The following is a 16,575-nucleotide window of genomic DNA, read 5'->3' as shown; positions in this document are numbered from 1 at the left end:
AAGATAAGAGGAATATTGGTTACCAGACTGGAATGAACGTTGGTTAATATCATAGATTATGTTAAAAAGAACAAATTGAAACCAGTATATTAAGCACTGGCCCCAGTACGGAAAATATAACATGTAGCATCCTAAACCCTACAGCCCCAGGCATCAGTCTGCTCTGATAGTAGTATAGTATAAAAGCATTATACCAACAAAACCGCACTGACGTTTCTCCACAGTGATTGTGTTTTATAAGGCGTTGGAAATCATCAAACCTACTTACTTGTTATCACACAGGGAGCACTCGTAGTTGTACTTATATGTGATGGTATAACTGTGACACTTTGTCACTTCCGGCAGCTCGGGATGGATACCATTTACCCTTATTGTATAAGCCTGCCATAACAGGCCATGGTTATCTCTGCCTACATCATTGACTATCCAACAGGCAGCATGGCACATCTCATGCGCAAGTGTGGATCGTAGTCGCACTGAAATAAGAGTTTATATAGGCATCAGAAAATATACTATTAAAATAAACAAAAAAATAAACACTGGACACAGCAAATAAAGTATGTCATAAGATGAATGTTATCATATCTCCGGTACAAGAAGATATTAATGATAGATTACACAAATTTGCCTGGATATAAGTGGAATGGCTGACCATTCGGACTAAAATGAACACCAAAAGGAAAAAACCTAACAAAAACGGTCATGAAATTACAAGTACATAAACTCAAAGGATCAACAAAAAGACTTTATTAATGGTCAAGATGGGTAACTGTGGCACTGTGAAAAGAAGTGCGCACACACAAATAAAAACATATAAAACCTTGGTAATGATACAGAGAGTCGAAATTATGTCAATAAATAAATAACACTAGGACATCTCAAAAAAGAGTATAACGGGTGATTATTAGGGGACACATAGTACACTATTATAATGTCTCACCCAATTATGATCAAATAATGACACAGAAAGCAAAAGATATATGTGATTGAAGATGCATATCATCTTCAATGGGAGACAAAAACGTCGCCGAAACCAGACAAAGGCATCGCCAAAACGCGCATTGGGGTAGGCGTGCAGCACACAGCACCATGGACCACCGGGTATATTGACTTCCAATAGTCTCTCCCTATTTAGACTATTAATATTAATGACCATATAGCAGCATGACTCACCCAGTACACAAGCCTATTGTGGATAAGTTGGGCACCTCATAGGACTTATTGAAGTGCTCGTCCAAGTCTGAGGCACTTTAATTGCTCTCCCCTTGTGTTTGGTTCTTGTCTGCTTCTCATATTTTGAGCTGCTAGACACGTGTGCCCTTATGCGCTATATGCGTGATAATTATTTTCTTTGTATTCTGAACCACTACATATGTATATGTGATCTTAGTACTATTGCTTCCACATGAAATGCATCTTCAATCACATATATCTTTTGCTCCCTGTGTCATTATTTGATTATAATTGGGTGAGACATTACAATAGTGTACTTTATGTGTCCCCTAATAATCTCCCGGTATACTCTTTTTAGAGATGTCCTGGTGTTATTTATTTATTGACATACATTTTACACTTTATTTGTGTGTGCGCACTCCTGTTCACAGTGCCATTGGTTACCTATCTTGACCATTAATAAAGGCTTTTTACTGATTCTTTCAGTCTATGTACTTCTACTTTCATGACCGTTTTTGTTCGTTTGTTTCCTTTTGGTGTTCATGAGAAAATATACGTGCACCCTGCTTGAACTCTTTGGTTTTACATATCAGGACATAACATAGAATATCTGGTCTTTAAAAGGTCTTCAAATTAGGTAAATACATCCTGAGATGAAAAACATGTGACAAGTCACACCATGCCATTACTTATTTACCAATAACTACTTAAAAATGCAGAAGCAGAGTGTCAGAAGTAAGTACACCCCATGAATCACTAGCTTTTAGAATCATCCTTAGCAGCAACAACTTGAAGTTGCATAAAGGGTGTACTTAATTTATCACACACTGCTTTTGCATTTTGGCCTACTTTTTATTAAATAAATGATGCGGTATTTTTTATCAGGTTATTTTCTGAGATTGTATTTCCCTACTTTTAAGATCTTCTAAGGACCAGATGCTTTTTTTTTATTTTGTCCTAATATGTAAAACTTTAGAATTCAAAGAGGGTGTACTTAGTTTTTCTTATGACAGTATGCACGATGAGTACATAAAATGTATTACAGTAGCGGTAGCAGTTTTTTACAGGTATACAGGTTGTCTCATGAAGCAGCAGGATGGACGTAATGTTAAACCTACCCGCAGAATCACACACTTTATCAGAAAGCTCAATAACTGAGGAACGTTGGTTGTTCTCCAATTTATGATGGCATCGACCGGATGTTGAAGTCAGCCTCTTATTCCAGATTATGTCCAATTTCTTAGGGAGCTAAAATAAAGGAAACAAATTCCATTAAATCTGTAAACTCCTTGAACCCCAATCTAACAAAGTACCCAACTCTCCTGTATGATTTACAGCACTGGTCTTCCTGAATAGGGCATGGGGTCTACTGAGAAGTCCAAAATGTGAGAACAAAAAAGAACAAAAAAAACCTTATTCTAAAATGTCCAGATATCAACAAAATGGTTTAAATATATAAATGTAAAATCCTGTGAACTTCAAGCCAAAAGTTCTAATCTCTAAATCTCTGCATGGTGGATCATGTAAGGATTCCACTCATCCCATAGATAAAAAGTGGGTGAGGACATTTACCAAACTAAGTGAGATTTATCTGAGATATTCAATAACTATATTTCAGAACCACAACAAAGGGGTTAGAGTTCCCCTCAGAAAGTTAGATCCATTTAACTTTATTGTTTAAATGGGAAATAATGGAAAAGTCATGTATCATCCAGATACCGATGATAAGATACCTTATTCTGGAATACTGTCCTGTTGTATAGATTATACAGTCGCTCCACCAGCTCCTCCTTTGTTACCTGGAAGTGGGTAACGTAGATGGAAGTAGGAGAAATTATGTCTTCCAGGAAGCAGCCGGGGATGTTACATAGTGGTGTTCTGGGAAACAAAAGGAATCATATAAAAATCCACAGGAAGCATTTTTTACCGAGGTCATGGTTTTGTATAGATGTAGATGCATCCGGCATAACTCACCTCTCCACTGTAGCGGAGCTCTCCTCCCTATCAGATGGTAAATTATCTGTACAAAAACATGGAAGAGTGAAAATAATTTTGATAAGGCTCAAATCAGACATGTCAGACATAGAACCCACACCAATCAACTTTGTGTAAAATGGGATTACTTCTGTAAGGTATCTCTTAACAACCAGGTATGGCGCTCGTCGGCAGAGAATGAATGGAGAGGGCTCATGCGTTGAGCCCGCCTCATTACCGGCAGATGATGGATGTCATCTGCCTCTAACAGCCGAGAATGGATTGGAGCTCTGCTTGCTTCTGTTAACCTGTTAAATACTGCTGTCATTCTCTGGCAGTGGCATTTACAGCACATTTCCAGGGTCGCGAGCTGTTCTAACTGCCGATCAGCGTCCTTGTAATTGTTAGACTTGGAAACTGACCTGTGACAGTACAGACAACTCATTGTTTTTTTCTACAATAACATAACCCTGGTTGTATTGACGCGCCCCCTGGGCCAGTGTTGTTTGGGGGATACCCGGAGCCGGATCAGATGGGGGTTGTAGTCTCCGAGTGGCGGTGACCCGGTCCGTGCCCAGGGTGTCAAGCTCAGTGTGTGGCAGTCCTACAGATGTTACTGGATGTTCTTTAGTGTCGACTACGCCACCCGTTGATTTGCGGTCACTACGGCCGCCGCTGCAGCAGGGTCCGCTGAGGCTGGTGGTGTGTGTGCAGCTCAGGTAGTATAACCCCCAACGGGAGGGGTATAGCCTCAGGGGGTCAGTTGCAGAGGATGGTGGTTGTGGAGGTGCAGGTGAAACTCGGAGTCGGGCTGTGCAGTTCAGGGTTTTTACTTACTGCTTTTGTGTTGGTCACTCCGGCCTTGAGTGACCACCCGAGCCGTGCTGCGTCCACCAGGTCCTGGACTCGGCCAACCCCCAGGTGATTCTGGAGCGTGTTACTGAGCTCCCTTTCTGACTTGTCCTTCTCTCTGGCCTTCCCCACCAGGGATCCACCTAAGTCCGGCTCCCTCGGGCCTCTTGTTGGTAAAACCCTTGTCTCTGGGTTCCCTGACCCTATTCTTGGTTTGCCTTCTGGGTGGATTTAGTGAGTGGTCGTGGCAGATCCTGCCCACGACCTCCGGTCTGTGGCTAAGGATTAGTGCCCTCCACCAGCTTGGGATCCGGTACCCTTGTGCCAACTCTTCACCCTCTGGTCTAATTTTGGGTTCTTGGAGTTCCCTCTTCTCCCCCTCTGGGTCCTTCTTTTCTCCTCTCTCTCACTCTCTTGGCCTTGGAGCTGGCTGAGCTGCTCTGCTTGTCTGACCAAACCTCTACAAAAGACCCTGTTCTAAGATGGTTCCCACCTTATATACTCCCTCTATGTGTGAGCTCAGGTGACCAGCACTCAATGAGCTCCTAGCATTACCCAGACTGCTCCCCCTATCTGCCCCTACACTACTGGGATGTTCCACCCCCCTCCCACTCCAGCCAGGGACAGACGCTGTCGTACCTGCACATTTCTCTAGTGGGAGTACCATTGATCTGTCCCCCGGAAATGGGATGTATGTAGTGCATGCAGCCTACTGAGCTCAGTTCCACACTCCATCCTTACCCGGGAGTGGAATACCACACCTCTGGCTTGAGGTGTAATACCCCTGTAGCAGCCGAATCCTCAGGGTGCTACATTCCCCCCTGGTAAATCACAGCACGTCCTCGGGCTGTAAGATATAAAAAACATCCAAAACATACAATTTTTTTTTTTTCATAAACATAAACATATAAAACATCACATATATTATCAGCAATAAAACTTTTCATATAAAACTCTTCATAAATAACATCCTTGTAAACACTCTTGCTCCTCCGGCCACGGTGCAACTTGTGACCGGGAAAAGTGCGACAGTCTCCTTTAGAAACACGGTTTTCCTATAAAACCTGTAGAGGGCGCCTTAGAAAGCGCAACTATATACAGGGGGAATATGGCCGCTCTCAGTCCTCGGCCAGGTAATGGGAATAGGGGCACACGGGTTAACAGTTCACTCTTGTCCCAACGGGGACATATTTAAAGCAGCAACAGTTCACTGTACCCCGATGGGTAACTATTTACAGTCTCTTTACCGTACTTTAACGACGGCGTCCTCCTGCTCCTTCTTTGGATTCAGACCCGTCCGGGTCCTCCTGCTCCTCCTCACACCGCAGCTCCTCCTCCGTCAGGCGATGTACATGGAGGGCGTAGGGTCCTTTGGACTTGTGCCGGGTGAAGGTGACCTCGTCCCCTACATACAGGTCACGACCTCTGTGTCCCTCCGGCAGATGGCTTTCTACGTCTCTGCGGGTGACAAAGACGTCGCCGGGGGTATGATGGTCTCTTATGAAGCCCCCCCCCATGCTGCAGGTTGAATTTAATCACAGTCCCGGTGGTACGGGGACCATGAGCTGCATGGGGATCTCTCCTGGTCCGGCTCTTCTGCTCCGCGCTCCTTATCTGTGCTTGCTGTTCCCGGACCCGCCTCTCTCTCCGCTCCTTCTCGAAGACCTCGAGCTGCTGGCGGCAGCACTCTGCACGCTCCGCTGCGGCCACCCGAGTCTCCTGAGTGAACCCCATGAGGTCTCCTCCGGTGGGGTCCCACTCAAACTGTGCCTCCTCTAGCGGGGGCTGGGTCCTCCTGACGGGCTTCGGAGCCGGAATCAGGGGCTCACACAGGGGCCTCGCCCTTTGGAGTTCCAGTTGGTAGTACTCCTGGGGCCATATGAAGGGCTGCCCATCCGGGCACGTATGCTGGGCGAACAGGTCCTCACCCAGGTGCGGTACTTTAGGTGTTATGGGCGCTGTGGTGGTAGCGGCGCCCGGGTTGACCAGGCCTTGCGACCAGGCTTGGGGCACGCTAAAGGAAAAGGGCACCGTAAGAACGGCGGCGCCCGTGGTTACTCGGCCCTGCGACCAGGCTGGTGGCTCCGCGGAGGTAGGGGGCGCTGTTGGAATGGCGGCGCCCGGGTGTACTAGGCCTTGCGACCAGGCCGATGGTATTTCCTGCTTTGCCGCGCTCAGGGTCGAAGCGCGTGACGTCACAGGGGTCGCAGCCGCGGTTTCCGGTTGAGGCCTAGTCTGCGGCGGTGACGATGCAGCGACGGGCACGGCAGGGGGAATTTCGGGCTCTGCGACGGGGAGCTGGGGCAGGCACGCGGTTTCCCGGCTCGGGGTAGAGACGTCCCCTTTACCTGCCTCCATTCGTTCAGCTCCCTTCTCGGCGCCGTCTCCGGCCTTGAGTCCTCCTGCACCATCCTCAGAGGCGGTCTGTCTCCTCGTCTCGGGTGGCGTGCTCCGCTGACGGGTTTCGGTCCGCTGGGCCATCTCTCGGCTCCACTCCGCCAACGTCTCTCGCTGCACCCGGGCCATCCTCCGTGCGAGGCCCTCCAGCGCAGTCTGTGCACACTCCCGGTCTCGGGGGAGCTGTGCCAGGACCTCCACTAGGCCTTGTGGGGTTGTGGCTTGTAGCAGGCTCCTGACCACTGGGTCGGTGCTGCCTGACTCTCCCTCCATCTCCGGGTAGGCTTTCTCTGGACTCCTCTCCAGACTTCTTGTCTCCGGGTGCGCTCTCTCCAGACTGCTCCAGGCGACACCCATCTTTGCTCTCTTGTTCCGTCTCCGCCCACATTGAGGGTGGTCCCGGGGCAACTTTGTGATTGTCAGTTCCAGGGGCAGTTCTCTCACGCTGATGGACACTTCCAGCATCACAGTCTCTGTTGGTGGGCGCGGTTTCCGCTTTTGGCGCCATTCTTCGACCTGGCCCACGATGGGAGGTGACCTCTTGCCACCCTCTGGCACGCCCATAATGGCGTCCGCTCTTCCAAGGCGGGAAATCTTTGGAAATGGCGGGAATCGTCTCCCAGTGGCGGGAACCTCCACGGATGGCGGGAAAAAGCTGCAAATGGCGGACAACCGGCGGGAAACGACCTGTGATGGGGTCCGTTGGCGGGGACCCTCCGGAACCGGCGGGAGACTTCTTTTTAAGGTAACGGTGAACTTTTCTTCAGGCACGCAGTACCCGGTTGTTGCGGGCACGTTATCCTGCCGACTACGCCAAAGTTGACGCGCCCCCTGGGCCACTGTTGTTTGGGGGATACCCGGAGCCGGATCAGATGGGGGTTGTAGTCTCCGAGTGGCGGTGACCCGGTCCGTGCCCAGGGTGTCAAGCTCAGTGTGTGGCAGTCCTACAGATGTTACTGGATGTTCTTTAGTGTCGACTACGCCACCCGTTGATTTGCGGTCACTACGGCCGCCACTGCAGCAGGGTCCGCTGAGGCTGGTGGTGTGTGTGCAGCTCAGGTAGTATAACCCCCAACGGGAGGGGTATAGCCTCAGGGGGTCAGTTGCAGAGGATGGTGGTTGTGGAGGTGCAGTGAGGATGGTAATGAAACTCGGAGTCGGGCTGTGCAGTTCAGGGTTTTTACTTACTGCTTTTGTGTTGGTCACTCCGGCCTTGAGTGACCACCCGAGCCGTGCTGCGTCCACCAGGTCCTGGACTCGGCCAACCCCCAGGTGATTCTGGAGCGTGTTCCTGAGCTCCCTTTCTGACTTGTCCTTCTCTCTGGCCTTCCCCACCAGGGATCCACCTAAGTCCGGCTCCCTCGGGCCTCTTGTTGGTAAAACCCTTGTCTCTGGGTTCCCTGACCCTATTCTTGGTTTGCCTTCCGGGTGGATTTAGTGGGTGGTCGTGGCAGATCCTGCCCACGACCTCCGGTCTCTGGCTAAGGATTAGTGCCCTCCACCAGCTTGGGATCCGGTACCCTTGTGCCAACTCTTCACCCTCTGGTCTAATTTTGGGTTCTTGGAGTTCCCTCTTCTCCCCCTCTGGGTCCTTCTTTTCTCCTCTCTCTCACTCTCTTGGCCTTGGAGCTGGCTGAGCTGCTCTGCTTGTCTGACCAAACCTCTACAAAAGACCCTGTTCTAAGATGGTTCCCACCTTATATACTCCCTCTATGTGTGAGCTCAGGTGACCAGCACCCAATGAGCTCCTAGCATTACCCAGACTGCTTCCCCTATCTGCCCCTACACTACTGGGATGTTCCACCCCCCTCCCACTCCAGCCAGGGACAGACGCTGTCGTACCTGCACATTTCTCTAGTGGGAGTACCATTGATCTGTCCCCCGGAAATGGGATGTATGTAGTGCATGCAGCCTACTGAGCTCAGTTCCACACTCCATCCTTACCCGGGAGTGGAATACCACACCTCTGGCTTGAGGTGTAATACCCCTGTAGCAGCCGAATCCTCAGGGTGCTACAGTATCTAGAAATGATAACTTACCATTATTTGTAGAAGTTCCTCCAGTATTGGAATAATCATCGTCAGTAATATTAACGATGTCATCAGAGCTGTGAAATAAAAGTAACAGAATATGAGCCACCGTTAGTCATTAATCCCCATCAGGTATCTAGTAATGGAGGAGATGTGGGTCTTACCAGGTGGTACTGTCTGGATCATCTGAAGGTGGTAAAAACAGATCTGTGGAGGCAACACAACATAAACCTATTATTATAATATTGTAATAGCAACGACTGAGGAACATCAAAGAAATAAATCCTAATATAGTGTTCAGTGTACCCCTATATGTACACGGGGCATAAAATCACATTCAGCTACAGTAATCTGCACTGTGCATGGCCACCATGAGAAGAAATCCCCAAATCCAATTTCGGCCTGAATTTAGAGTGGCTGCATGAATATTCCTGATGCTGAAAAGAAATGTTGTATGTGAACTCATTACTGCAGATGCACAATAGAGATAAAACCAAGCCCTGACCACAATGTGCATGTGAACTGCACCCAGTAACTATGTGCTCAGCACACAATCAGAAGTGAGCATGTCCTAAATAGCTGGAGGGTGAACCCTCAGCAATCTCACCCATACTGACAATGGTTGTGAGGAAATAAATTGAAGCTGAGATTATAGGATTTCCTTCTAGACATGAAAAAGTAAGTCACTTTATACGTTCTGCACCTTTAATAGAAGTGATAAGTAACTGTCATATCAATATGGAATCTTCACAGGAAAGGTAGGGGTCTGACCTCTGGGGCCTTCATCTACTAGAAAAATAGAGGTTCCCTGACTCCATCTACTGTTTTATAGTAGCCTCCATAAGTTGTAATGGAGATGTTGGACTGCTTGTACAGGGCTCTCTCTGTCTATGGCAGTTACAGAAAAAGCCAAGCAAATGTCTTGCACTGCTGTAATAAATTCTGCAGAGACAATGGCGACCATAAGTCATCATGGTAGTGACTTGTTCTTCCAATATGGAAGTGTCCCAGACATAGGACCCACACCAATAAAGCATATCTAAAATAGGATTACCCCTTTATTGTATCTTTAATTTAAAAATGCACAGACCCATCTAGAATTTACCTTTAATTGTTACATTTGGAAACTGATCTGTGACAGTACAGAAAATGCAATGTTTTTTCTACAATAATATAATCCTGGATTGTATCTAGAAATGATCACTTACTATTATATGCGGAAGTTCCTGCTCTATTGGAATCCTCATCATCAATAATAATGATGTCATCGGAGCTGTGAAATAAATGTAACAAACAATGAGCCGACCATTAATTGTTAATCCCCATCATGTACTTAGTAATGGAGGAGATGTGAGTCTTACCAGGTGGTACTGTCCGGATCAGGATCTGAAGTTGGTAAAATCAGATCTGTGGAGGCAACACAACATAAATCTCTTATTAGAATATTGTAATAGCAATGACTGAGGCTCAATACCAAAAGAAATAAATCATAATATTGTGTCCAGTGCACCCCTATATGTACATGGGGCAAAAGACCACATTCAGCTACAGTAACCTGCACTGTGCATGGCCACCAGGAGATGAATTTCCTAAATCCCATTTTTGCCTGAATTTAGAGTGACTTCATAAATATTAATGAACAAATGCTGGAAATAAATATTTAATATGAACTCATTACCTTACAATAGAGATAAGTCTAAGCCGTGATTGCAATATGCACGTGAGCTGCACCCAATGACTATGTCCTCAGTACAGGATCAGAAGTGGACATGTCGTAAATAGCCGAAGGGTCGACAATCTCACTCATACTGACAATGGTTGTGAGGAAATAAATGGAAGCTGAGATTATAGGATTTCCTTCTAGATATGAAAAGGTAACTCCCTTAATATGTTCTGCCGCTCTAATATAGGTAATACTGTTATATTTATTTTGCCAGTTGCACATGAAAGGTAGGGGTCTGTCCTCTGGGGCCTTTATCTACTAGAAAAACAGAGGTTCCCTGACCTCATCTGATGTTTTATGGTAGAGTCCATAGGTTTTAATGGAGATGTGGAACTGGTTGTACGCGTCTCGCTCAGTTACAGAAAAAGCCAAACAAATGCATTGCACTGCTGTATTAAATTCTATATAGAAAATGGCGGCCATAAGTCATCATGGCGGTGACTTGTTCTCCCAATATGGAAATGTCCCAGACAAAGGATCCACACAAATAAAGCATATCTAAAATAGGATTACCCCTTTATTGTATCTTTAATTTAAAAATGCAAAGACCCATCTATAATTTTCCCTTAATCAACAAACTTCATTCATTCATTGTTCTTTCTGCAATAACACAACCCTGGATTGTATCTAGAAATGATAACTTACCATTATATGCGGAAGTTCCTGCTCTATTGGAATCCTCATCATCAACAATAATGATGTCATCGGAGCTGTGAAATAAATGTAACAAATAATGAGCCGACCATTCATCATTAATCCCCATCATGTACCTAGTAATGGAAGAGATGTGAGTCTTACCAGGTGGTACTGTCCGGATCAGGATCTGAAGTTGGTAAAATCAGATCTGTGGAGGCAACACAACATAAATCTCTTATTAGAATATTGTAATAGCAACGACTGAGGCTCAATATCACAAAAAATAAATCATAACATAGTGTCCAGTGTACCCCTATATGTACATGGGGCAAAAGACCACATGCAGCTACAGTAACCTGCACTGTGCATGGCCACCAGGAGAAGAAATCGCCAAATCCCATTTCTGCCTGAATTTAGAGTGACTTCTTGAATATTACTGATGAAATGATGCTATATGAACTCATTACCGTAGACTTACAATAGAGATAAATCCAATCCCTGACCACAATTTGCACATAAGCTGCACTCAATGACTATAAAGATGCATCAATATATCAGAGCCTTTACTGGATCGGAGCACAGTACCTGGTAAACTCGGAGTCGGGCCCGAATTGAAGCCACTGTTGTTATCCTGGCCTGGAGACCTCGGTGTTGGCCTCTTTCGTGGATGAGACTGAAAAAATGGCAAAAATGTCAGAGAAAATCTATAACCATGAACATCACTAATTTATAATCTTACTCCATATTCCACTTGACTTACAGTCACACACCTATATGAATGTATTAGACAATATAGTTGGGTGAGGCATATATTATAAGTGGGGAGATTAATGAAAAAGTGAGTACTTGTTGCCAATTGTTATACCAAACACATATAACCACCAGACTATATGAAGAAACTGCCATCCAGAGAGATACAGAAAGCAAAAGTGAAAGCCCGAACTGTAAGGTCATAGATCATGCCATACTTAATAAGATAGAAAATCTTTATTGATTGCATGGTTGGTACAATGGTGGCACTGCTGAGACATCTGCACACACATAGCTATAAAAAGTACACATGTAAAAGAAAGTACATATTCAATGTAATGATAACTGGTCAGGTTGTACACAATATATCAGATACGTGTCTACAGAACCGAAGTGTGCTGTGCGGCTGCGAAAAAATGCATATAAATAAGTACTGCACTGTAGACACGTTGGAATCCCCAATAATGAGGAAATATACAGTATATCAGGGTCTGAGCATGCAAACCATACATGTAAATGTCATGTTGAGAGTATATAGGAATCTCCAGGAGGGAAGTAGGTTTGTTCTATTATTGCAGTATATATGATAACTCCCATAAAATGAGCAGAAATTGAATCTACAAAGGAATGTAAGAGTAAGAAAACCATTACCATTAATGGATCAATGTTACACACGCTTACTGATATTGGGACTTTAGAGTTATACCATGCTGTGTCTCTTTGCCCTACAGAATTGATCCATTAATTTTAATGGTTTTCTTACTCTTACATTCCTTTATAGATACAATTTGTGCTCATTTTAAGGGAGTTACTATATATACTGCAATAATAGGACAAACCTACTTCCGTCTTGGGGATTCCTATATATGGACATCATGACATTGACATCATGACAACAGGACATTTACATGTATAGTTTGCATGCTCAGACCCTGATATATATTTCCTCATTATTGTGGTTTCCAACTTGTCTACAGTGCAGTACTTATTTATATGCATTTTGTTTGTGCCCATATATTCAATAAAGATTTTTTATCTCATTATATATGGCATGATCTTTGGCCTTATAGTTCGGGCTTTCGCTTTAGGTACCTATATGAGTGTGGATTCCATTGGCATGTGCTTATTTCATGTACAGAGTTTGACAGGTGATTAGGATATGGATGACATTTACTTGTCTTCATACAATATTATTATGTATCCTGTACATATCCTGGACATATTGGCACAAATACTACAAGTGAGGGCAGTCATTACTCTGCAAACATGATCCAACCCACCATTTGGTCCCATCATCTTTTTCTGGAATTTTTGTTCCAAATATATTTTAATTATTTAAGAATATAAAATGACATTTACCTGATAGAAATCGTCATCATCACAGCTGTCCTCGATGTCAGAGAGAACTATAATACGCTTCAAGCGCTTTTTTCTCATCATATTCGCAGAAATCACTTAGAACACTCCTCTCTCAACAAACGCCTACAAAAACCCTCAACGGAACCCTGGATGACGGGGTGTTCTATATCGTCCAGTCATTTGTGACTTCATTAGAATGCTGTGATTGTTTGTTCACTTTTTGTATTTTACAACTTTACACAAATACAAAAAAGGAAATCGTACAAAAAACAACAATCTTTCTACTTCCCTCACTCCCAATCTTTTTCCAATTGTTCAGAAAAAAATAATAAAACAAAAAAAACAGACAGATAAACCAACATTAAAAAAAAACAAAGAAACCCCCACTAATGTATAAGCAGTTGAATATCCCTCTCCCCCACGTTTAAATGCTCTCTGCTATGTTGTTTTCCAAATTTTCTCCCAATTTTCAAAATTCTTTGAGGAGCAAAACCACACCCTCTTGTATTTTATAACTCTCTTAAGTAATTTCTTCCATTCTGTAATTCTTGATTTTTCCCCCAATGCATTTCCTAACCAAATCCATTCTTGCTATATAAAGCCACTTACTTACGAGCTCTTCTACATCATTTCATCTCTTCCATTCCAGAGAGCAGTTTCCAATTGTTGACTTGACCTCAATGAAGATCTAAATCCCCAGTTTCCCCTTTATCTTTATACTGATAAATGTATCAAATCTGCCCTTGTTTCTTACACAGTTTACAATTACTATCAGCTTTCTTCTCCATTCTGTATAATACTTGGTAAAAATAGTAGAACCAATTGGTCAATTGGATACATTTATGAATTTAATCATTGACATCCCACTTATGTTTTACATATATTGTGACTCTAATATTTATTCCATGCTTTCTCAACTAATCTTACTCCTAAAGCTAAAATTATACATGTAATCTACAGTTATTAGTGTATAAATATTATTTTCACTATATTATAGAATACTGTATATTATATACAAGGATATTAATATTAGATTCTTTTATGAATGGCAACCAATCAATAAATAATCCATTCCTCAATGAGAGGCGATGTGAAAGTTATTTGATTCCTTCATACTCTTCACCGCGTGTAGAATCTGACAATTAGAGATGAGCGTTGTTTGACTCGAACTGTTCGCCAATCTCAAATTCGAGCTGTTTTGGGCGGTGTTCGAGCCGGTCGGCGAACACGAACAATTTGAAAAAAATTCGGCTGTTCGAGGTTATGTTCGATAACTGTTCGTGCACCAAAATCATAACTGAATTTTTTCTCAGTAATGCTGAAAATTAATGTTAATACGCAGTTTGAGTGTTCAGCGGGGCGGGGGGAGGGGCAGGGGATGGATCTCTGCAGGAATAATGAAGATCTCCATTTTTTTTTCTCTTTCCCGCATTTACAGTGGGGAGGTGCAATCTGTCAGCCTATCAGCAGAGCACACACGGAGCGAACTGCTTTTTTTCAAACAAGCAAGGGCATGTGTCATTGGCAGTGTATGTCACATGTCCTTGCCCTATAAGACCCAGCCATTTTCCCCGTCGCCACCATTTTCTCACTGCTGCAGCTGCGTGTTAGACGGCACCGCTGTTGCTGTGTGTGCTATAACTTGTTAATTTAAAGCCAATTTTCGCACAAATCTACAGATAGCTTGGGAGTAGGGAAGAGTTGTTATTGCAGTCCTTTTAAGGACTAGGTTACAGCATTTCTTACGACTTTTATCAGGGAGGTCTGTGCTCTTAAATAGATAGGTTGGGAGTAAAGACTAATTGTAATTGCAGTCCTTTTCAGGACTAAGTTACATCAGTTCCTATCAGTTTTTGCCAGGCAGGTCTGTGCCAGTGCTGTGCAAGTTTTTTTCACAGCATTTGGCTAAATCTAGCAAAGCTAATCCTTTTTGGCCTATTGCAGAGTGTGTTAGTCCGTGGAGTAGCCTATCTGTGTTGCAAGCTACACCACCTGTGTATAGAATACCAATTTTTTTACTGCACCTAGTGAAGTAAAACCTTTTGGGCATAGCATCATTCTATTAGTCCATCTATACTGACCTCCATAAGGTTGCAAATTGAATATAATTTTTTTCTGCATCTAGCTCTGAAAAAATATTTGGGCTTCTAACAGTGTGTGGGACTTGTTCTATTAGTCCATCTATACTGACCTCCATCAGGTTGCAAATTGAATATAATTTTTTTCTGCATCTAGCTCTGAAAAAATATTTGGGCTTCTAGCAGTGTGTGGGACTTGGTCTATTAGTCCATCTATACTGACCTCCATCAGGTTGCAAATTAAAAATAATTTTTTTCTTCATCTAGCTCTGAAAAAATATTTGGGCTTCTAGCAGTGTGTGGGACTTGTTCTATTAGTCCATCTATACTGACCTCCATCAGGTTGCAAATTGAATATAATTTTTTTCTGCATCTAGCTCTGAAAAAATATTTGGGCTTCTAGCAGTGTGTGGGACTTGGTCTATTAGTCCATCTATACTGACCTCCATCAGGTTGCAAATTAAAATATTTTTTTCTGCATCTAGCTCTGAAAAAATGTTTGGCCTTCTAGCTGTGTGTGGGACTTTCTCTATTAGTCCATCTATACTGACCTCCATCAGGTTGCAAATTGAATATAATTTTTTTCTGCATCTAGCTCTAAAAAAATATTTGGGCTTCTAGCAGTGTGTGGGACTAGGTCTATTAGTCCATCTATACTGACCTCCATCAGGTTGCAAATTCAATATAATTTTTTTCTGCATCTAGCTCTGAAAAAATATTTGGGCTTCTAGCAGTGTGTGGGACTTGGTCTATTAGTCCATCTATACTGACCTCCATCAGGTTGCAAATTGAATATAATTTTTTTCTGCATCTAGCTCTAAAAAAATATTTGGGCTTCTAGCAGTGTGTGGGACTAGGTCTATTAGTCCATCTATACTGACCTCCATCAGGTTGCAAATTCAATATAATTTTTTTCTGCATCTAGCTCTGAAAAAATATTTGGGCTTCTAGCAGTGTGTGGGACTTGGTCTATTAGTCCATCTATACTGACCTCCATCAGGTTGCAAATTGAAAATAATTTTTTTCTGCATCTAGCTCTGAAAAAATATTTGGGCTTCTAGCAGTGTGTGGGACTTGTTCTATTAGTCCATCTATACTGACCTCCATCAGGTTGCAAATTGAATATAATTTTTTTCTGCATCTAACCCAGCCAATAGTTTTGGCCTAATACCACAGTTTGGCCACTCAGCTCTGCTCGGTTCCCATCCATTGCTTTTTTGTGCAAACAACTCCAGAGTTGTGAATTAGTTAACCACCAAAATGAGTGGAAAAAGGCCTGCTGCTGGTGGAAAGGGGAATAGGCGTGTTGGGAAGGGGAAAAAAGGTTGTGTCCGTGGGGTAGGTGTTAAAGCAACAGTAACATCTGCAGAAGAAAGACCATCTTCCAGCCAAACTAAAATGTCTACTTCTTTTAGCGGACAATGTGATAAGATCCCTTTATTACGGCCACGCCAATCGCTACAAATTCCAGATGAGGCACAAAAACAGCAGGTGCTTCAACGGATATCAAGTGCTCCTTTAAGTGGGCTCTCCTCCACATCAACTTCAACATCACAAATACTCCAGTCCTCAAAGGTGTCACCCCAATCGCACTTGCTTCCTC

Source organism: Phyllobates terribilis, unplaced genomic scaffold (genome assembly GCF_046119375.1).
Source record: "Phyllobates terribilis strain yellow unplaced genomic scaffold, ASM4611937v1 Scaffold_11__3_contigs__length_659146591, whole genome shotgun sequence".
In the NCBI taxonomy this organism is placed as follows: Eukaryota; Metazoa; Chordata; class Amphibia; order Anura; family Dendrobatidae; genus Phyllobates; species Phyllobates terribilis.
Note: the sequence above shows the minus strand (reverse complement) of the source record.